Source organism: Sarcophilus harrisii, chromosome 6 (assembly GCF_902635505.1).
Source record: "Sarcophilus harrisii chromosome 6, mSarHar1.11, whole genome shotgun sequence".
NCBI classification, from domain to species: Eukaryota; Metazoa; Chordata; class Mammalia; order Dasyuromorphia; family Dasyuridae; genus Sarcophilus; species Sarcophilus harrisii.
Window position 1 is genome coordinate 50,116,383 of NC_045431.1, and position 23,720 is coordinate 50,140,102.

General features: G+C 32.3%; 1 long non-coding RNA gene across 1 annotated transcript in view; it reads left to right on the top strand.

Moving 5' to 3' along the window:
• The first annotated feature begins 2,569 nt into the window (after positions 1-2,569).
• The window catches only part of LOC116419966, a 32,393-nt gene continuing 11,242 nt past the window's right edge, over positions 2,570-23,720 (top strand). Inside the window, exon 1 of the long non-coding RNA XR_004230292.1 lies at positions 2,570-3,159. This is a non-coding gene — a long non-coding RNA (uncharacterized LOC116419966). The remainder of the gene's footprint in view (positions 3,160-23,720) is intronic.

Sequence of the window (23,720 nt, forward strand, 5' to 3'; positions counted from 1 at the left end):
ACAAATTATTTCTAGAACTGAAATTTTTGGATGTCCTGATATTGATTCCCACTTATTCCCAAATACCACATTGAAATCAGAATGCCTAATAGAAGACTCTTTAAATTTATATTTTTCAACATTTAACATTTAATATTGTCCTGGGTTTTTTTAATTACTTATAAATTTACAGAAGTGAACTTTACTATCTACATAAGAAAGGCAAGGCAAGGGAAGCAAAAGGTTTTTTGTTTTTTTTTTTCCCAAACCTCATGCCTTATTGAAATTTGGGAAAGACTGAGTAAGTTTTCAGTTCCCTTATCTTATTTCACCTCATCACCAAGAAATATATAATAATTGGTTTTAAGTTGTGATCACTAGTTTTTCAAAGAAAAATGACCTTTCTCATTTCAAGTCTAAAAAGGCTCTGTCATCAGAACATCTGTATATGCAGAATAGATACTGTATTGTCTGCCCAAGGATATTGATTGGACATGGGAATGCAGGCTCAGAATCACGACATTAAGCCTGACATTGAAATTATTCTCAAAAATGACAACATGTATTACACACTCTATTATATGCAGCCACAAATGCTTGAGAATTCATTCTTCACAGGTAATGCTCATATGGTCTTGTAACAAAAGGCTATTGAATCACATGTTTTCCTCATTATTGCTAAATTCTTAACTGAAACTGGCGGTGGTGGGGAAATCCATATTAGGAGCAGGTCTTTAAGCATCCCAGAGCAAAGGATAGTAACATAAAGTGTTTTGTAAAGCAGTCCATATCAGATAGGATATATTCTTTAAGATTCATATGTGAAATGCTAAAATTTTACAAATGCTACATCAAGCATCTGAAATAAATCAAGAAAAAACGATTGAGAGATCTCTGACAATAGAAAGTGCTTTGGTAGCAGTCATTATAAGTAAGTTCAGATCAACTGATTTTGACAATTAAGAAGTTTCTTAATTTCTCTACATCATACTAAAGATGATCCAAAGAACTACAAACCTTTTAGAATCAAGCAAAATGACGCTTCACTGGTTCTGGAAAATAGTTGTGTCTTAATCTTCCAGATTAGAAATGATTAAAATGGAGACAAAGACATGTTAAATGAATTGTTTAAAGCTACTCATTAAAAGCATCACTACCCTTTCTGCAGTATTCTATCAGATGAAAACCAGCCTATTCCCATGATTTTATTGCAGCCTGGGCACTTAGAGAGTTGCTAGATTTTTTTCTTATCTGGATCAAACACAATTTTAACCTTTTATTTTTATTTTTGAGGGACAATGTTATTTATAGAAATTTTTTAAATGTCTAGAGTCATAGCATCTTAAGAGAGTGATATTAATTGACTAGGCTTTTGCCAATACCAAGTAACAGGTTTTCCAATTTACTTCATTTTGGTTTATTGAAGAACATAATCAACTTAGTCAACTGGAAAAAAAAATTCAATATGTCCTTTTGCTTTGATTCCTCTGTGATGTTTTCAGAAAAGTTAACAATTTTCCAATAAAACTGAAATCTCTTCATGACTTTGATCCATATGGCTGGCAAAACTGCTATGCTTATGTCTAAGAGTGCATTCAATTATGCCCATACTTAATGCAACTCTTAGAGGGTTTATTTTATGATTTGAGAGAGCTATGGCTTTGGGATTTCATTCACTGAGGTTTATCATAAAAGAAACTTGACTGTCATTCCATGCAGATGCATTCCAGGATAAACTAGAATCTACTGACAAAATTTCATAGAACATATTAAAAAACAATTTTCCATTAAGTAGTAGAATCATTTTCTAGGCTAAGTGACTATAAAAATCATCATCAAAGTTCTTGAGAATTGCTGGTTTTTTCTGACTTTGAAAGACTTCCAATGAGAAAATGTGTAGTCATTTTGATTTTGACTTTTAATAACATCCTAAAATGAATCTCTCAGAAGCTTTTCTAGACCATAATTGCTTTACCATGACTGCCATTGCTCTTAGAGTTCTGCTTGAACAACTAGAAAAGTGATTATGTTTATATGTACTGAAATATAGATTATGGAGTATAAAATATAGATTGTAGATCAATGTAATGGAATTTAATTTATTTGGATTCACTAATTCAAAATTCATAATCTTTGAGAAATAAGCTGCTTGGCAGAAGCATGTATTTTTGTAAATTATCATAGGATTTATTTAGAGAGTGTAGCTTTAGGTTTAGAGTAGAAAAGCCCTTGTTATTTATTGAAATGGAAGAAGATGAATCAACAGGGCAAAGGTTTTTTTTAAGAGTTTTGCTTCAGAAAACAAAAAGCTGAGGGAATTCAGTTTTATCTGTATGACATACTTTATAAAGTATGACAACTTAAGGAAGTTAAGAAAAAAACAAGTCTAACAATCTCAATCAAAAAGTAGAGCAAGAAGAATATACCCATGTCTTGTGGTTATTTGTATTTTTGCCACAGCTAAGTGGCTCCTATCTATGTTCCAAATATAAATTGGTTTCTTCTCAGGAAGATAAAGTGGAGGGCTTTGAAACATACCTCTGTATATTCAAAGTGATCTAGATAATTAAATATTCCTTAAAAAAAAAACAGAAGCAAAGATGCAATGGGGTTAGTATAGACAAAAGGAACTAAAATAGCAGAGAGGAAAATTGACCATACCACCAGATCTGCTTTCAGACTAGTTGCCACAGTGATCAAACAAGGGGAAAAATTACATGGTTTCTCCCTTCAACAAGCATAGGTAAGTAGAATTCCACCTTTCTCATCATCACAAGTGAAATTTGTTGACTGATTGCCACCAAAGGACAAATAAATAAAGGAGCCCAGGAAATGACAACAGCCTCCAGACCATCTGTCCTGCTTCCAGATCAACCCTCAAAATCATCTGCCAGAGAAACAGCTCTTGTGGAGAAGCAACCAGCATTTCTTGCCAACTGCCAACCAACTGCCACTCACAAGGAAGTCAAGCCAGCCTACTGAAGCAGCTTGGCTCCCCGAGGGGGAGAGAAAGGAGGCAGTATGGGTCACACCATCACCACTACTTCCATCTTGACCACCACGTCTCCTCAAACTCTAATGGAGACTGACAACCTAGGAGCCTGAATCCAAGAGCCCAGTGCCCACAAGCATCTTCCTGGGAAGCAATCCACATGGAAGTACAACCTGGAAACTGCTTCTGTGAGTACTATAGCTACAACTACTTTTACTGAGGATTTGGAAAAGAAAGTTCTCACCATTAAAGCCCTTGAGACTCCAAAACTGTTCAACACCAGAAACCAATATGAATTTATTAATGAAAACAATGTTCAAGAAAGGGCAATGCCGTTTCCTCTGCTGCTGTATTTGAAGCACCATAAGTCCTTTCCATGACTTGTAGCTGAAAATTTTTCATATATGTGTCTCCTCTATGAGATTTTTGCATCTGTATTCCCACGCTTGTGTCTCTTAACCAATATTTTTTAATCCTAACCTTCACCCCAAACTCAAGACTGGGGATGGTTTTACTTGGAGTAGGCAAGAACTGGGATGTTTTGATAGGAATTCTTGAAAAGGTAAAGTCTGTACATATTTCTAAAATTTGAGGACTTGTTATATTCACCTATATGTATATTTGTGCATATACATATACATATATGCATAATTATGTACATATATGCCATAAAAGTATTATGAACAATTTTTTCATAGAATCAGTTGGTGTTGTAGTAAAAGGTAGTGCTGGGGCTGAAGTAAAAAATAATTGGATTCAAATCTGACCTTAGACTTCTGCTGTGTGACACTGGGCAAATCACAAGCCTCAGTTTCCTTGATTATAAAATGGGAATAATAATAGCTCCTACCTTGAAGGATTGTTGCTAGGATTAAATGACCTAATATTTGTAAAATCACAATGTCTAGCACATATCAGGAACTATAGTTTTTTTTATTTCTTTCTTCCATATATGTTTATTTCTTCCATATGAAATAATACTATGTACTGTATAATTCATTTAACAACACATTATGTCAAAATAGATATAAAGACTAGCTATTTTTTAAAATGCCTTGGATACTTGTCTCTCAATACTCTAGAACTCATTCAAAAAGTGGTACAAAGGTATATTCGGGCCTTCATGCAAAATACTAATCAGTACTCCTGAGAGGAAGTTTCTTTTCATGGACCCCCAATCAAAGTCTGGGGAAACAGTAAATCAATCCCTACTTCACCTTTAAAATTAGACATACACCATTGAAGACTAGTAAAAATGTGATGAAAGGCACAGGTTTTAGTAAAAGAATTTAGTGAAAATAGAGGAATTGCCTCTGAGGGCAGGGCTAAAGCAGACAAAAAGGAAAATTTAATATTAAAAAAAGTTGGATGAATCATGCAGCAAAGAGTTATTTGAGAAAAACAAGAGAGAAAAATACAGATCTCAAAGTAGTTGGTCAAAACTAGAGGGTAGATGAATGGGGGTATAGAAAGTTAGGTTGCGGTTAAGACTAACAATGTTCAACATGTCTTGCTGCACAATCTTTTTTGAGTTAAGCCATCTTGGCAGCAATACCCCACATAATATAGCAATGATTTCTGCTTTGGACAGAATCCCTGAGGGCATTTTTCCTTCCAGATTCATTCATTCATTTATTCATTTATCTATTAATTTGAGATTTTTTTTTTACTAGATGAAAGAGAAAATTCTTTGCCTCAATTGATATCTTGCCATTAATCAATGAATGAGTGTGGCTTCAATCAAACTGAGATTTGTTGAAGACCTTACCTTAAGAAGGTCAAGTTTTCTCATTGTATCCTGATCTATATCTGACCCCTGGAGCCAGATGGCTGTGGACGGGAGCCCAGAGCTCCCTCACTTAAATACAATTCACTTGCATGTCATTGCCTCATCTCCCTGATATCATGGGACTCTTCAAGGACACAGGACAAGCAACAAGACCCCACTTATCCAAATCTTAAGGCAGAGAATGAGGGCCAAATGTATTTAAATTTTTTTGTACATCTACTGCCTGATTTAAACTTTTCCCAAATGTTATATTTCAAAAGAGAAACTTTGCCTAAAGTTTATAGAGTGCAAATTCACTAGAAATATACTAGAAAGCACTGAATACTATCTATAACTTAGAATTTTACAGTCAAATTCACATGTGGAGCACTGATTGAAATGTTTACAATTACAAATAAAATGGAAAACTAAAAACCCCTAGCTTAGCCACAACTTTGAAAAGAGAGGATAGATGTGTTTGGCATTTAATTACAAACATTCCCATACCAAATTCAAACCAATTCAACAAACATTTATTAAGTCCTGACTATGTGTCTAGATTCTAACATTAGAAAGACAAATATTAGTAAGTTTATATATATATATATATATATATATATATATATATATATATATATATATACAAACTTGTAAACTCATACTGATTTACTTCAGTTCTATCCCTACTGATGTTAGGCAAAAACATTAGGGATCATAATGAAACGTAATACTTATTAAAAACTACTTTAATTAAAGAATGTACTATATGAATAGGAGAATGATATGGTACAGTGTTTACTGTACTGGGCCTGGAGTCAGGAAGACTCCTCTACTTGAATTCAAATCTGGCCTCAGACACTAACAATATGATCCTGAGCAAGTCACTTAACCCCACTTGCATCAATTTTTTCAACTGTAAAATGAACTAAAGGAAGGAATGGCAAATAACTCCAGTATTGTTGCCAAGAACACTCCAAGTGGGGTCACAAAGAGTCAAACAAGATTGAAATGACTCAACAACAAAAACACTACTACATAACAATATGTTGAAAACAGAAAGCAAAAAAAAGCATTTCTTCAATACATTAATCTCTTTATGTTCATAATAAATCAGAGTCAAACTCTCTACATTCCTTGTTATCATTAGAGCAAAAGAAATACCAAAAATTTTATTAAGTAGTTTAATATCATATAATAGAGCTCAACAAAACCAAGCCTAACAAAATCCCATCTCCTGGATCCAAGTCCAGCACTCTTAACATCCAAGATCTCTTTTAAGTCTGAATCTACAAAGATTTTTCTGGGGTCTTTCCCCTTAAGTCTGCCACTCCTAATTTATTTTCTTGGTTCACAATGACTTGATCAAAATGACGTTAGCATTGTCCCATTTTATTCCATGGAATAGAACGTTCATGTTCAAGCATGAAAACTGAATACATTGAATATTGTTCATAGGCCTGATAATGTGCTTCAAGCTTAGGACAACAGAGATACTAAAAGATCACAAAACAGAAATGTAAAACAAACAACTGTTTCTGTTTACATAAGGGCTTGGTTCTTTAGGCAACACCACAGTTTCAGAAATGACATTCTGAAGCAATCACTTACTAATTGGAAAATTAATTAGCATCTGTCATTTTCAAGAGTATTTTTAAGTTTTGATGTGACTAAATTTAGTTAACTGCCTTAAAAAAAGATTGTTAATCCAAAAAAAATTTTAGCACAAATTTTTCCATAAGATATGTTTCCCTAATCTTGAATTACCATAATGTAATAAATAAAGCCATCAAAACTAATGTCCATCAATGATCTTGAAATTAGTCAATAGTTCTATTCTTTATATTTATCTATCTGTTCCTTATATTTATCTTTTCCTTATATATTTACTTATCAATTCTTTATATTTAGATTCTTGTATACCCCTTTAATTTAGGTGATGACATCTGTCTTCATCAGGAGATGTTAGCAAACTGAAATAAAACTTACAATGTCTGGGCAAAGTGATAAACTGTGCTAGTTTCCTTCTTTCCCCCTAAGGTTAACTTGATTATTTTAACATCTTATGTTAAACAAAAAGTCCATGGAAGACAATTAACTAAACAAAACACTAGATCAGGAATAGAAGTGCTAACATAGCCAAAAGTCTACAAACTCAATAACCATTACAGAAAAGATATACTCTTTTCCATTCTTCAGACTGGAAACAATTTAAGAGGTCATCTAAATCAGTGATGTCAAACTCAAACAGAAATAGGGACCATTAATTCATCCATAAGAATCCCTGAAGGCTCGCATTGATTTAGTCTTTAAAAACCAATATTATTTATGTTCTATAATATTTTAATTTATTTTTCTAATTATTGTTATATCATATTTTGAACCCATTCATTCAGATCACATGCATCTTGTGATTTAGATTATCCCTTCTATCTATTATCACTTCTAATTTAGATTATCCCTCTATCTACAGGTATACTATTAGTATCCTACAATAATTTCCCAATTATTCCCCTAATCTGAGATGAAAAAATAAAAGTAAAATAGATCAGAGTTAAAGATAAACATCTGTCATCAATTTCATTATCTTTTCTGTATTAAGAAAAAAGGCCAGAAATAATGAGATGAAATAGCAGGGGGAAATCCACTGACTTTCAGGAAGAGTTCATATTTTTAAAAGCAGCACATTTTTTATTAAATAGACAAAATTATATTGAATATATAAAGACCTCTTGAACTAAGATAACCTTCTGATTTATTGAACATACTGGATTTAAAACAGAAAGTTTATTTTTCCAGATTTTATGGTATACTCATTTCAAGTGTACAGTTAAAATCATCCTGAATAATGAAATACTAATTTTGTCATGAGGTATTTTTTTTAATCCAACTGTTAGGAAATTATTTTTCATATAATCAAGGAACATATGTCCTTTCTAATTCTTGCCTTTTTCATAATTAAGAACACTGGGGAAAATAAAATAATAGTAAAGGAAAGATTCAAAGTTTGCATAGATGTCTGCCATCATTAGTTATTTCAAAGTTTATAATAGAGCACTGAAATGTTGTCTTGACTCTAGTGATAAAATATTTTATTTTATTTTTACATTGTAGTTCAAGATACTAGCTTTCAAATAAATTTGTGAAAAGAATGGTAATTGATCATGTTAAATAGAATAAATGTTTGATGGTGAAAATATGAAAAACATCCAAATGATATGAACAAATGACAGAGGACTAGATATTTTCCCTTATTCCCACAATATCTCAAACTTTTTTCAAAAAAAAGAAATTGTGCATCAAAGGTAAAGCAATTTATGCTTGTCCACAGTTTAGGAAACCCCAAACCCAAATGAAGGTTTAAAAAAGAGAAAGAAACAAAAAATAAAAAATGAACTGACACTTACTGACCCTGAAATTACTCTCCCTACTTTTCTAACACTACTAGAAATAAAGTTGCAATAGGAGATCCAAGGATATGCCACAAATTTACAATAAAACTTATTCTTCTTTACTGCTATCCCTTTACTCTTTCTCCTGCTATGGAGACCCCAGCTGTAAGCTCTGGAACTTCACTTGGACATATCCTTTCAGTAGCAAAGTCTACCAAGGTGGAACTTTGGAGCACCAGCACTGCACTAAATACCAATGCCAGGCCAGAAAACTAAGGACAGCAGTAGTGAAATAGACCACAGGACAAAACATCATGTTTAACTGTAGCACTCCACCAAGTTGGAACCAGCCAAAAATACCTGGTTAGAGCTGGGCTACAGAACCATGACATGCTAAACTTGGGTAGAGGCTGATATGCGGTGAGATCTACACCCCAAAAGAAACCAAAATCTGAGGAGAAAGAGTTAGAAAGTGAGTGACATGAAAAATAAGTTGGAGGGCAGAAACTAATAAGACTTAAATAATCAAATATTTCAAAAATTATAATTATAATAGCAACACCAATTTTTTTTCAAATAAAATAAAATTAAGGCAGATCTTCCCCATCTTGTAATTAGGTAATTTTTTTTTAATAAAAGCAAAATTCCATATTTAGGTTTATTCTATTTTGTTATGCTACTCTAATTTTTAACCTTAAATCTATTACACTTTATAGTATATATTCCTCTAGCTTTCCTGCATTTGACAAATATGTAAAAGAGAAGCAATTTGGCATAGTGAAAAGGAAGAACTGATTTTACATTTAAGCTCCAATACCTACTTTGTATGCACATAGGCTGTTATAACTTTTCTAAGCCTCAGTTCCTTATCTATAAAATGGGAATAAGAATTCTTGCCCCTTTTATGCATACATGAGGAAAGTGAGCTCTAAATCTTATGTTCCTATATGTAATTATTCATCTAATCATTAGTAAAAATATAGACTATGATTATAGATATGGATATAGAGTATAGATATATGAGTATCTATCTAGATCTATAGATTATAGATATAAGATATATAGATAGATTATAGAGATATAGAGATACATAGCTATAGAAGGATTATATAGATAATCCTTCATATGACACTAGAAACTCTCAAAGCTGACATTGGAGTATAAATCAGATCTCTTGCTATGGTTGCAATAAGTGCTTCTTGACTGGTTGGCTGAACCAAAATGTGATTTTCATTGTTAGAGCCATAGAATTTCTTAATAAAAAGAAACTATGTCCTGAGAACATGAAAAAAAGCTAGCATTTATATACTGCTTATTATGGACCAGACATTGTGTTAAATACTTTATATATATTATCATATTTTATCCTTACAACAACAATGGCAAGTAGGTTATGATTATCTCCATTGTTACAGATGAGGAAATTGTGGTAAACAGAGGTCAAATGATTTGCCCTGGATCATATAGATTGTAAATATCTAAAGATAAATTTGAACTCAGAAAGATATGTCATGCTGTCAACAATTTGCTGTCAAGTCAATAACATGCTGTCCCTGAATGGTTTGAAAGATAAATAGAAATTATGAAAATAAAATTTATGTCCTACCCAGAAAAAATAATGGGCAGAAGAGAGAAATTGGGCTTTTCGATAGCAAGTGTCACCAAAGAGGCAAAAAAGAAAACAACATATTGAGAATGCAAATACACAGAAATAAGGATGAGGAAAAAGACAATAACACTGAAATTAAATATGCTTACTTTGGAAGCAAAACATAGTGATCTTTAAGACTAGGTGTGTAGAGACAATCTAAAGATCACACTTCTTTCAGAGGAATATGAAATGCAAAAAACCCTGAAAAGCTTTGCAACATAATAAACAAAATAATAGAAAAGAACTGCTCAGAAATTTGAGACAGAGAACATGAAGTTCCAATTGAAAGAATTTGCAGATCACTTTCAAAAAATAATGCAAGATCGAAAATTCCAAAACAGCAGTTAAATATAACAGTTCAACAATGACATTTATATAGCATTGACTATGTGCCAGGCAATACCTTAAGTGCTTTTTGTGAATATCTAATTTCTTCATCACAACACTATGAGATAGGTCCTGTTATTAAGAATTCCTATGTGTGAAGAGAAATGGGTGATGAAGAGATGAGGATTTTACACTGGATGAGGCATGAGGGGGATTTGGTAACTGAAAAAGTTTAATTATTAATGCACTGTTGGTAGAGTTGTGAACTGGTCCAACTATTCTAGAGACCAATTTAGAACTGTGCCTAAAGGGCTATCAAAAATAGAACATTCCCTTTGACTAAACAATCTCACTAATGGATCTGTATCTCAAAAAGATGTTTTTTTAAAAAGGAAAAAAAGATTAAAATGTACAAAAATATTTATAGCAGCTCTTTTGTGGGGACAAATATTTGGAATTTGAAGGGATACCCATCAATCAGGGAATTACTAAATAAGTTATGATATATGATTGTGATGGAATCATGTTATAGGAAATAATAAACATACTTTTGCTTTAAGACTAGAAAGAATGTAAAATGAAGAATGTTGAACACAGCAATAATATAGAATAATCAACTGTGAATGATTTAAGTATTCTCAGCAATACAAAGAACTAAGATAATTCCAAAGTACTTATTATGAAAAATGCTATCTATTTCTAGAAAAAGAACTGATGGAGTCTGAAAATAGAGACTGAAGTATGCTATTTTTATTTTTTTATGATTTTTCATTTGCGATTTTTTTCACAACGACTAATATATAATGTATTTTGCATGATTACGTATGCATAACCTATATCAAATTATATGTCTTCTCAATCATAGAGATGGGGAGAATTTTGAACTCAAAAAAATTGTTAAAAATTCTTTTTATATGTAATTTTAAAAAATTAATTATCAATTTTGGGGAAAAAATTAAAAGTAAAATATCTGGTAGAGATGTTGTTGGAACTTCTGATGCCTATCATGGGATGGTGTCTTCTCTGATACATCCAATAATGGTCATAGTTCCAGGATTGTGGAACAATGGGAAAAGGAAATCCATGGGACATGTCCCACAAGGTAGCATCACAAAGCATCGACTGGAGAGAAACTAGAATGGATTCTTTGGAAGCTTTGATTGTATAAAGAATACAGATAAAAGAAAAAAGTTAGATAATTATACAGATCATGAATCAGAGAAGAGGGGATCTAGAACAGAAAGAAATAAAGGACAGATATTGAAGAAAGAATGAGAAATTCTTTTTTGGAAATGAGAACAAAAAAATGAAATAAAAAAATTAATCAGTAGGACCAATTGAAGGAGAGAAGAGGAAGAGGACATCTACTTTAAAAACTGAGAGGAAAAGAAAAAAAAAGAGAAAATTATAAATGTAGATATAAAGAGATAAAAAGCAGGAGAAAGAAAATATAAAGAACAGCTTAGTTATTTGGGAAAAGAAAATGTGTAGAAATAAAATTCTAGGGATGGGATATTGGAAAAGAAGGCTAAACAAACAGATTTTCACAGCTAATCTATGCTCTGAGTAAATCCTGAGTTGCAGGTACGTGAGGTAGCATTCTAAGGTCAGGCAAAGAAAAGCCAGCACTTCCCTATGTATTGGGTTAGAAAAGTTGTCCACTTCCTTGGATATTATGATATTGTCTGGAAATAGTGATGACAGAACAAACAGATGAATGCCTCATGGAAGACCAAGACTTCAAATCCCCTTCAGACATTTGCTACCTGTGAGATCCTGAGCAAATTGGTTAAACTCCCTTGGTCTGTTTCCTCATCTGTAAAAGGAGAAGGTTGGACTCTTAAGTACTTGTGGATGTATGTAAATGAATCTGTGTCAATTCCAAACACCTTTCTTGTCCTCCTGAAGAATGTACCTCTATTCTTCAACTTGGAAAAAGAAAACAAAGTTAGCTCAACCATATTTTATAGTAACTCTAGTTCTGAAATTACAAAAGACTAATAAATTTGTCAGGGATACTGGAAATATTAGGGTCTACATATATGAAAAGAAACTTTGAGATCTTCCCTCATTTTTAGATAATGGGGGGGGGGGGGGAAAGATTAATTGGTTTGATCAGGTTTACAAAGCTATTTAGCCATGATGTATGTACAATCAAGTGAAGAAGAGACTAGAATCCAGGTAACCTGATTCCCAGTCCAATGCAATTTTGATGACACTGTCCTAGGTCCTACTGAATTTGACTGGACAAATATAAAAAGAAAGTGCAGGTTAATCATTGCAACAAATATTACATTGTATGGTTCAGAATAGCATAATATTAAATCAAATGCTTTGAAACAAAATGTTATCTAAAGTTTTAAAATTATTATATTAACCTTCAGGGAACTAAAACAACTGCACAAAATTACATAATTTCAAAGATTTGGGTAGAAGTGGATTGAAACACTTATAAATTAACCCATCTTGCTACTTCTGTTCTTTGACTTCAATTTTCTGTGATGTTTCCTCCCCCAGATCCACTTAATTTCTTCTGTCAAGTTAATTCCCTCTTTTCAAACTAAAATCTATGTAAAAGCTTCTCAGTTTCCCCTATTTGGATGCTTTTTTGGTTTGGTAAAGAGAAATTAGAATGCTAAATAGACTTTAGAGAATCAAAATAGGCTTTTACAAGTGAATGTTCAGCAACAAGGCAAGTGGTAGTTTTATTTGGCAGATGTGGACTTGGAAGCTGTTCTAAGTCTTGAGAACAGTAAGGATGGTGGCAGCATATCAAGAATGAGAAAAGAAATAAAAAGCCCAGTAAAGACAGAGGGGTATGACCGCGCCCCCCCCCCCCCCGACAGTTCCTTCAGCAATTCTGGGCCTTTTTGTGTTATATACTTATACACTTTCCTACTGGTAAATGATTGGATTGTTTTTAGATGTTTACTAAGGCATGATAGAATTCACCTCCAACTCAGAATACCATATCACTGAGAATTCTATAAGAATATACTGTCTTAATGAGATTCAGTTACCACTGGTGCCTAATAATCATGGAGTAGGTTGAGGCCAAGGTACATTATTAGAAAAGCAATTTAGGAAAAGTAGCAATTATTTCTAACACATGTATTTTAAGCAAATACTAAATAACAAGAATGAGAATGAAATCTATGTTTGGTCTACCTAAATAATATAAATACCACACCAATAAATCTTTATCATGGAATTACAAAACTTGAGAACTGCAAGGGACCCATCTGATTCAAATCATACATAAAAGAAATCATTCTTACATACTTGACAAATGTCAATCCAGCCTGTGCTTGATGAATCCAAGTAAGGGGAACTAAAAACCTTTTGTAGTACCCCAATTTTGAATATCTCTGATAATTAGAAAGTTGGTGGAGAGTTTTTTGACATTGAACCTGGATTTGCTTGTTTATTATTCCAGGTTTTTTATGTGACCAAAATAAAAGAAATCTAATCAGTCCTCCACAGGAAGGCCCTTCAACCACCTGTAAACAGCAGGCATTCCCACTTAGTTTTCTCATCACCAGGGTAAATATGCCCAGTTTCTTCAAGGATTCCATATATAGCTTAGAAACCATCTTGTTTACTTTCTTGTAGACACTCTCCAGCTAATCAATATCTTTCTTGCAACATGATGCCCAGCACTGAACAAAATATTCTAGGTGAGTTATTAAAGGTGAAGTACAACAGGACTCTCATTTTTCTCTTCCTAGAAAAATATACTTTTCATATGCAGCACAATATTGTATCTAGTTTATTTGCCCATTGCTAGTTTATATTGAGTTTATAGTTCACTAAATTCCTCAGATCTTTTTTTTTTTACCCCAGACAACTTCTGGCTATCCATACCTCTTCCATCCTATACTTCTGATGTATATTTGTTGCACCCATGTGCATGATTGTCCATGTCAATATTCAGTTTCACATTACTACATTAAGATCAATGTTCTACCCACTTAAGATCCCTTTGTACCTTGTCATGCACTTTTGTCAAAGCAGTCAATACATATGAAACTAACAAATAGAAGATATTTAGAACTTAGGAAGAAAGAAAACATTGTCTAACAACTTTATATTGAACTCATATGTCATAGCCCTTGACAAACCCCTGCTATATGGCTCTTAATGATGTGAATGTGACTCTAAGTTCTCAAAAACTGTATCAGAGGAGTACAGGCTCTGGCATTCCTTATTAAGCTCCAAAGGCTTTAATATAATTCCAGGAACAGACCAACTTATTTTCCTGGGACTAAGCTAGCTAAGAGGAAAAAAAACTCATAGAGATGGATGACTCCTTGGTGATAATTCATTTAACTGTATTGACTTTATACAAAATAGTATTTTTTTAATATTGGGACCATATTGGTTCTTAGATAATGGTAGCAGAATCATGGAAAAGATAATTAAGAAAGCTAAGGGCTCTTTGAATCCCAATATTTTTAAGCTATTTATTTGCTTTGATTTCATGGTTAGCATTGTAAGCATGAAATTCTTGCCCATTGACCAACAAATAAACTTACTACTGGAGAGATTGAATTGTTTCACTTTGACATTCTCATTATAAACAAAACCAGAAGGAAGTTAAAACTAAATGGACAGATGGAACAAAGATTCCCCTTGAAGAGATAAACAAATGACACAGCAGAGCTGTGTTGATTTTTTTTTAATCTGCTCAAAGGCAACAAGAAACATCATTTTATAAGACATTTGGTCATCTTATAGTGCAATATGAGTGATATTTATTATAAGACCACTGCAAAAATTATTAAAGCTTGGGCACCAACATCTGTTAAGTTGGCTAAAGAGAAAAATGAAGGCTACCAAGAACTCAATCATATCCTCCAAATTAAATAATGTACATATTTGTGTGTCTATTCATATGTATATATATACATATGTGAATAAATAGATATGGAATGTATACATTCAATGTATATATAATAGGGAAAATAGAGATCTTCAATACAAATTTGGAAATATATGAGGATAATGAAAAACTATGTTGGAAAATAGGGATTCATAATAAATGAGAGAAATCAAAGATTTATAAACTACCAAAAAAAAAAAAAACCTTAGTCATGTACATCATGAATATTTTCCTTAAGAAAATAATTGGTAAGGGTTATTAGGAAAAGCACTAAAATAATAATGTCACATAAGTGGAAATGATTTTAATAGGAAAAAACGTGTTACTGAGTTGAGACTATTGCTGAATCAGTTGTCTAGGCATATTTCAAAAGAATCCTAAAAACTGTTAAGTGGCTTAGATAGCAAACAACTGACTTAGTTCCTAAATGGAGAGATAGAGCAAGCAAACACTATATTGGTTCAGAAAATAAGCACACTAATATGGGGAAAAGTTAATGAGTAAATGGACAAGTGAATGAATGAGTGGAAAAATCATTTATTAGGCTTTTAATTTAATATTAAGCTTTAATTAATTAAGCTTTTTAATATTAAGCAAACTACCTTGCTAAGCACTGGTAATACAAACAGAAAAGCAATACAATTCTTTCTCTCAGGATCTGACATTTTAATATTAAGTGACAACAGATATAGGTTTCAATTGCAAGTCAAGAGTAGTGGAAGATAATGTGTAAAATCACTAAAAAAAAACAGCAAAGCAATTAAAGGTAGGACTATTTTAAAACAAACTTTGTAAGAAAACCAACTAAGCCAAAGTATTCTAAAAAAAAAAAAAAATAGGATAAAAGAAGAAAAAAGTGAAAAAGATCTGCATACCTAACAACCTAACAAATTCTTTTTTACAATCAAGGACATAAGAGCTACAACACTTGGATTTTAATATCACTGTCCTCTATGTATTTAGTTCTCTCTCCCTTTTCTTTTCCCTACCCTTAATTACTTAATGGGCATTTACTCAGTCAAACTGAGATGGTAAAAGAACTTTAGCATAAAAAAGCCAAGATCTCCCACTATGTCCAAGGCCAGGAATATAAACTTTGCTGAAATCTCACTGACTGGCCAATAATAGGTCCCAGATCAAACCCCAGTTGGTCATGGTTTAATCCCTGATTGGCTCAGAATCAATAAAAATAGTTATTTCTTCTGTTTTGGTCAGAAATCCTGAAGGGTTTCCTCTCCCAAGTTGATTTGTTTTTCTATTTTGACAAGGTAAAAAAAATACCATTCTCTACATTATTTCTTATCTAATCTTAAATCACTAGTTAGCACTGACTCAGTCATACTGAGACTTGATAAAGAACTTTAGTTTTAAAAAGGCCAACTCTTCCACTCTATCCAGGGCTATCTCCAGTTATCTTTATCTATCTCTGATATTTGGACTCATATGGCTTGGGAAGAGAAAGTGAGAATGGTGACATTGCACAGCAGCCCCTCACTTAAGTCCAATTCACTTGCATGTCAAGGCATCACCTCCCATGACGCCATGTCTCATGATGTTTTGAGAACAAAGGATAAACAGCAATGACAATGACCATTTTTATGAAAATTATCAGTTCACATTTCAAGGGCGTCTTTGATAAAAGTGTTATTTGGAAACAGGCAGACTTTCAAAAGTGATATTTCACAGTGGCTGACATCTTTATCATATTATTGACTAAAAATTCTACTATGTTTGTCTACTGACTATATTTTTTAGGGAAATTTGATGCTGTAGAGCAAAATGTGTCCTAAAAATGTCTTTTTTTTGAGTAAGCTGTCATCCATCTAGATATTAAAATTCTTAAAAATTTCCTGAATGATATAGAAAAAGTTATATTTTTTCTACTAACAAATCCAATGTACATAATAATATAAACAGTAATTCTGGGGACAGAGCAAAAATGGCAGAGTAAAGCCAAGAAGTTGCTCAAACTCTCCAAGTTTCTCTCAAAAAAAACCACACAAAATAAAGCCTCCAAACAGAGTCTGCTGGAATGAAACCACTTTCTAAATCAAGATATGTTGGAAGGACTTCAAGAAAGGTCAGTCTCACAGGAGTGAAAAAAAGTATTAATTCCAGTTCAGAAAGAGTCTGGGAAAGCCAGTGACAAGTTCTTAATTGCAGTAGTTCAGCAACTAAGATGTTCAGTCCTGGCTCAGAAGTGGAGCAGACCAGTGACGCAACCTCCAGTCCAGCTCAGAAAGCAAATCGCAAGCCTAGGAAGTCAAACTGTTTATCAGAAAGAGAAGGTAGGGCTACTCCCTTTTGTGAGCAAGACACCAAACAAAAGTGATCCCTGTGCTCAAAGCCAAGATTCAGAACTACACAGGAAGGATGGGATAGTAACCCTTTTACCCAAGGAGCAGAGCTTGTCCATAAAAATCACAAAAGAGGAAACACAAAAGGAAAAGGAAAGAAAACAAGCAAGAAACAGAAAATAACCTTGAACATAGAAAGCTACTATGGTGACAGGGTAGACTAAAACACCAACTCAGATGAGGACAAAATGTCTACAGAGTTAAATTTCAAAGAGTGATATTAATTGGTCTCAAAAAGAGACTTCTTGGAAGTACTCAAAAATTATTAAAGGCAAATAAGAGAAGAAAAAATTACAAAAGAAATGAGAAGAAGAAATGCAAGAGAGAATCAACAGCTTGGAAAAGGAAGGAAAAAATTGATTGAAGAAAACAATTCCTTAAAGAATACAACTGGCCAAATATAAAAAAAAATCAACTGAAGAATTCAGTTACTTAAAAAATGCAATAGTCCAAATGAAAAAAATATCCACTGAAGAAAACACCTCCAAAAGTAGAATTAATCAAATGGAAAAAAGAGATACAAAAACTAACTGAAGAAAATCACACATTGAAAACTAGAATGGAGCAAACGAAAGTTAATGACTTTTAGAGACAGCAAGAATTAGTTAAACTAGAAAGAATGAAAAAATGAACGAAAATGTGAAATATCTCATTGGAAAGACAGCCAAACTAGAAAATAGATCCAGAAGAGACAATTAAAAAATTGTTGTCCTACCTGAAGACCATGACCAAAAAAAGAGCTTGGATAGCATTCCAAAAGAAATCATTAAGGAAAACTGCCCAATATTCTAGAAAGAAAGGAGGAAATACTCACTGAAAGAATTCATCAATCACCTTTGGAAAGCAATCCCCCAAGGAAAACCACAAGGAACATTGTTACAAAACTCCAGAACTACAACCTCAATGAAAAAATACTGTAAGCTGCCAGACAAAAACAATTCAAATATCAAGAAGCAACAATCAGGATTCCCAAGATCGGACAGCTTCTACAATAAAGGATTGGAGGACTTAGAATACCATATCCCAGAAGGCAAAGGACTTTGGGTTACAACCAAGTATAAACTATCCAACTAGACTTAGCATCATCTTACAGAAAAGAACATGGATTTTCAAAGAAGTAAGAGATTGTCATTCATTTCTATTGGAAAAAAAAAGAAGAAAACAGAAAATTTAATTCCCCCAAGGAATCAAGATTTCAAAGCATAAAAAAGTTAACAAAGGAATATGTGTGTATAGGTATATGTATGTATGTTTGTATGTATTCTAGTATATCAGACAAAAATAATGCTATCCAAAAGTCCATTTTTTTTTTTTAGTCAGATCCTTTAGATAGATTAATGATATTTAACTTGTCTCTCTTGAATCTGTTTTCCAGGTAGGATGTTGTTTCCACTTTGACCTTGAAATTATATAATTTCAAAGTTAAACTGTTTACATCCCTAGATGGGAAGATGTTATCTATAACTCTTGAAAACTGTATGTGTTATTGAGGCAGTTAGAGAAGACATACATAGACAGAAGATTTGGATGTGAATGGACTCTGATGTGATGACATCAAAGAAAAAGACATTTAAGGGGTAGGAATAAAGGATTGTACTAGGAGAAAAGAGAAGTATAATGAGATAAATTAGATCACATGAAGTTGGCATACAAGATCTATTACAATAGAGGGAAAGAAGGGATGGGAATGAGCATTGTTTGAAATCTCATCAATTTGGGCTCAAAGAGGGAATAACAATCATTTAGTTGGGTATAGAAATTTATCTTAAACTATGAAGAAGTAGAAAAAGAAAAGGAAAAAAGGCAGGGGCTGGATAGAAGGGGGCAGAAACATTAAGACAAAGGGGTAAGAAAAAAGAAGAGGGATGATAAAAGGGAGGGTAGGAAAGGATGCAGAAGGTTGGAAACAAAACATTACTAAAGAGGGACAGAATAATAAGAGAGAACAAAATTATATATAGAGGAGAAAATAGGATAGATGGAAATACAGAACTGATAATCATAATTGTGAATTTGAATGGGACGAACTCTCCCATGGGAGCAAATACCAGAGTGGATTTAAAAAAAACAATCCTACAATATGTTGTTTACTAGAAACACCTTTGAAACTGAGAAATATATTCAGAGTAAGGATAAAAGGTTGCAACAGAATTTATTGTGGTTCGATTGATAGCAATTCTGATCTCAGATAAAGCAAAAGTAAAAATAGATCTAATTAAAAGAGATAAAGAAGGAAACTACATCTTGTCAAAGAGTACCAAAGACAATGAAATAGTATCTATACTAAATGTATATGCACCAAGTGGTAATGCATCCAAATTCTTAGAGAAGAAGTTAAGTTACAGGAAGAATAGACAACAAAACTATATTATGGGGGACCTCAACATTCCCCTCTCAGAATCAGATAAATATAAAAATAAAATAAACAAGAAAGAAAATAGGTTAATAGAATCTTAGAAAACTTAGATATTATAGATCTCTAGAGAAAATTGAACAGGGGACAGAAAGGAATATACCTTTTTCTCAGCAGCACATGATACCTACATAAAAATTGACCACGTATTAGGGCATTAAAAACCTCACAAATGCAGAAAGGTAAAAATAGTAAATGCTTCCTTTTCAAACCAGAATGCATATAATGATCACAATGAATATAAAAATTATATTCAATAAAGGGCCAGGGAAAGATAAACTAAAAACCAATTGGAAATCAAATAATCCAATTCAAAAGAATGAGTGGGTCAAACAAATCATAGAAACATTCCATAATTTCATCCAAGAAAATACCAATTAGGAGACAGCATACCAAAACCTATGGGATGTAGCCAAAACTATTCTTAGGGGATATTTTATATCTTTAATAGCTATATAAATAAAATAGACAAAGAGGAGATCAATGAATTGGGAATACAACTAAAAAGCTAGAAAAAAGAACAAATTAAAAACTCTCAATTAAATACAAAATTAGAAATTCCAAAATTCAAAGAAGAGATTAGTAAAATTGAAACTAAGAAAACCATTGAACTAATTAACAAAACTAAGAGTTGATTTTATGGGGAAAAAAACCAACAAAATAGAGAAAACTTTAATTTGGTTACAAAAAAAGAAAGAAAATTGCCAGCTTAAAAAATAAAAGGTGAATTTGCCATAAATGAAAAAGAAATTAAAGCAATAATTAGATTTTGCCCAACTGTAGGCCAGCAAATATGACAATCTAATTGAAATGGATAAATATTTGCAAAAATATAAATTGCCCAGATTAACAGAATGGGAAATAAATTACTTAAATAGCCCCCTTTTAGAAAAAAAAAATTGAAAAAGCCATCAGTGAACTAAATCCAGAAGGAAAAATCTCCAGAACCAGATGTATTTACAAATGAATTATACCAAATATTTAAATAAAAATTAATTCCAAATCTATGTAAATTAACAGAAAATTAGATAAAGGAGTCCTGCTAAATTCCTGCTATGACATAAATATGGTACTGATATCTAAACCAGGAAGAGCCAAATGAAAAAAAAAATTACAGACCAATCTCTCTAATGAATATTAGTGCACAAATTTTAAATAAAGTATTAGCAAAGAGATTATAACCATTTATAAACAGAATAATATATTATGACCAAGTGGAATTTATACCAGGAATGCAAGCCTGGTTCAATTCCAGGAAAATTATGGCCATAATCAACAATATCACTAATAAAATCAACAAAAATGATATAATAATTTCAAGAGATGCAGAAAAATCTTTTGACAAAACACAGCACCCATTCCTAATAAAAACACTAGAGAACATAGGAATAAAAAGAATTTTCCTTCAAACAATAAGTATCTTAAACCAATAGCAAACATCATTTACAATGGAGGAAAACTGGATACATTCTCAAAAAGATCAGGGGTGAAATCACTGTTATTCAACATTGAAGGAATGTTGGTTTTGTCAATAAGAAAAGAAAAAGACTTTAAAGGAATTAGAATAGGCAATGAGGAGATATCACTCTTTGAATATGATATAATTATGTACTTAGAAGACCATAGAGGATCATCCAAAATCCTACTTGAAACAATTAACAGCTTTAGCAAAGTGCAGGATATAAAATAAATTCACACAAATCATCAGCATTTCTGTATATTACTAAGAAAACCTAGCAGCAAGAGAGAGAAAGCAAAATTCCACTTTAAATAACTGTAGACAAAATAAAATATTTGGGTGTCTACCTGACAAGGCAAACTCAGGAACTATATGAACACAATTACAAAACAATTCTCATACAATAAAGTTTTATCTACGCAACTGGAAAAATATCAATTGCTCACAGGGTAAACCGAGCTAATATAATAAAAATGGTAATTCTACCTGAATTATTTACTTTTTCAGTGCCATACCAATCAAACTGTTAAAAAATTATTTTATACAGCTAGAAAAATATAACAAAATTCATCTGACAGAACAAAGTCAAGAATATCAAGGGAATTAATGAAAAAAAATATAAAGGATGGTGGCTTAGCAATACCAGACACAAAACTATATTATAAAGCAGCAGTCATCAAACCCATTTGGTATTGGCTAAGAAACAGCGGTAAATCAGTGGAATAGATTACACATGACAAAATAATCAATGACTATAGTAATTTAGTATTTGATAAATGCTCCAAACTTCAGATTCTGGGCTAAGAACTCAGTATTTCACAAAAATTGCTGGAAAAACTGGAAAATAATATGTCAGTAACTGCATAGACCTACATCTCACACCCTCATACCAAAATAAGATCAAAATGGGTACATGATTTGGGTGTAAAGGGTGATAACATAAGCATATTAGGAGAGCAAGGAATAGTTTATCAGATCTTTGGAGAAGGGAGAAATTTATGACAAAAGAAGAACTAGAGAATATTATAAAATGGAAATGGATAACTTTGATCAAGTTAAAAAATTTTTGCACAAATAAAACCAATACAATTGGTTTGACTGAAAGGGAAGTAAAAAGCTGGGGGAGATTTTACAGCTAGTGTTTTTGATGAAGATATTTCTAAAATATATAAAGAACTGTTTCACATTTATAAGAATATAAGTGATAAATAGTCAAAAGATATGAACAGACAATTTTCAGAGGAAGAAATTAAAGCCATCTAAAGTTATATGAAAAGATTCTCTAAATCATCCTTAATTAAAGAAATGCAAATTAAAACAACCCTGAGATACCACCCCACACCTCTCAGATTGGCTAAGATTATAAGAAAAGATAATAATAAATGTCGGCAGGCATGTGGGAAAACTGGGACACTAATGAATTGTTGGTGACTTCCAGACATTTTGGAGAGCAATCTGGAACTATCCCAAAGGCCTATAATACTGTACATACCATTTGAACCAGCAGTGTCATTATTGTGTCTGTATTCCAAGGAAATCATAAAGGAGGGAAAAGGACCTACCTATGCAAAATTGTTTGTAGTGGCTCTTTTTTGTAGTAACAAAGAATTGGAAAATATATAGATGCCCATAAATTGGGGGATGACTGGATAAGTTATGGTATATGAAACTAATAGAATATTATTGTTGTACCAAAAAAATGAACAGGCTGATTTTTAGAAAGCCTTAAAAAGATTTTCATGAACTGATGCAGAGAGAAACAAATAGAATCAGGAATACAGATACACAGTAACAGCAAGATTGGGCAACGATCAACTATGAAAGACTTAGTGTTTCTCAGTGGTTCAGTGATCCAAGGCAATCCCAATAAATTTTGCACAGAAAATACCATCTGCATCCAGAGAGAACTTTGGCGAATGAATATAAATCAACACATATCATGTTTGCTTATTGTTGTTCTTTTTTTCTTCTCTTGTGATTTTTCTTTTTTATTCTGATTCTTCTCTCCCAAAATGATTCATAAATAACCTTGTATTTAAAAATTAATGTCCATATATAATCAGACAAAAAGCCTATATATAATATAGGTTTTTTCAAGAGAGAGAGAGAGAGAGAGAGAGAGAGAGAGAGAGAGAGAGAGAGAGAAAGAGAGAAAGAGATTAGATGATACAAATGGATTAGTTGGGCCCACAATTAAACAAGAAAATATACTGTTTTTATTTTGGAAAAGTGAAAAAAAAATTTTAAGTGATATGTATATATCACTATATATGTATTTTTGTGTGCCATGGAACACTCTAGTTTATTAAAAATTAAAAATCAATTTCAACCAAAAACAACATAGAGGGTAAAATATGTAATAAATACAAGATTTTCAAGGAATCTGGAATAGAGGTTTATGGTGCTAATTTCAAGAAGAGGGAAAAAAGTGATTAGGTTCTCCTGTGTATTTAGCAGCTAATACTGTCTAAATGAACAGTTATATTTTAAGAATTACTCCCAT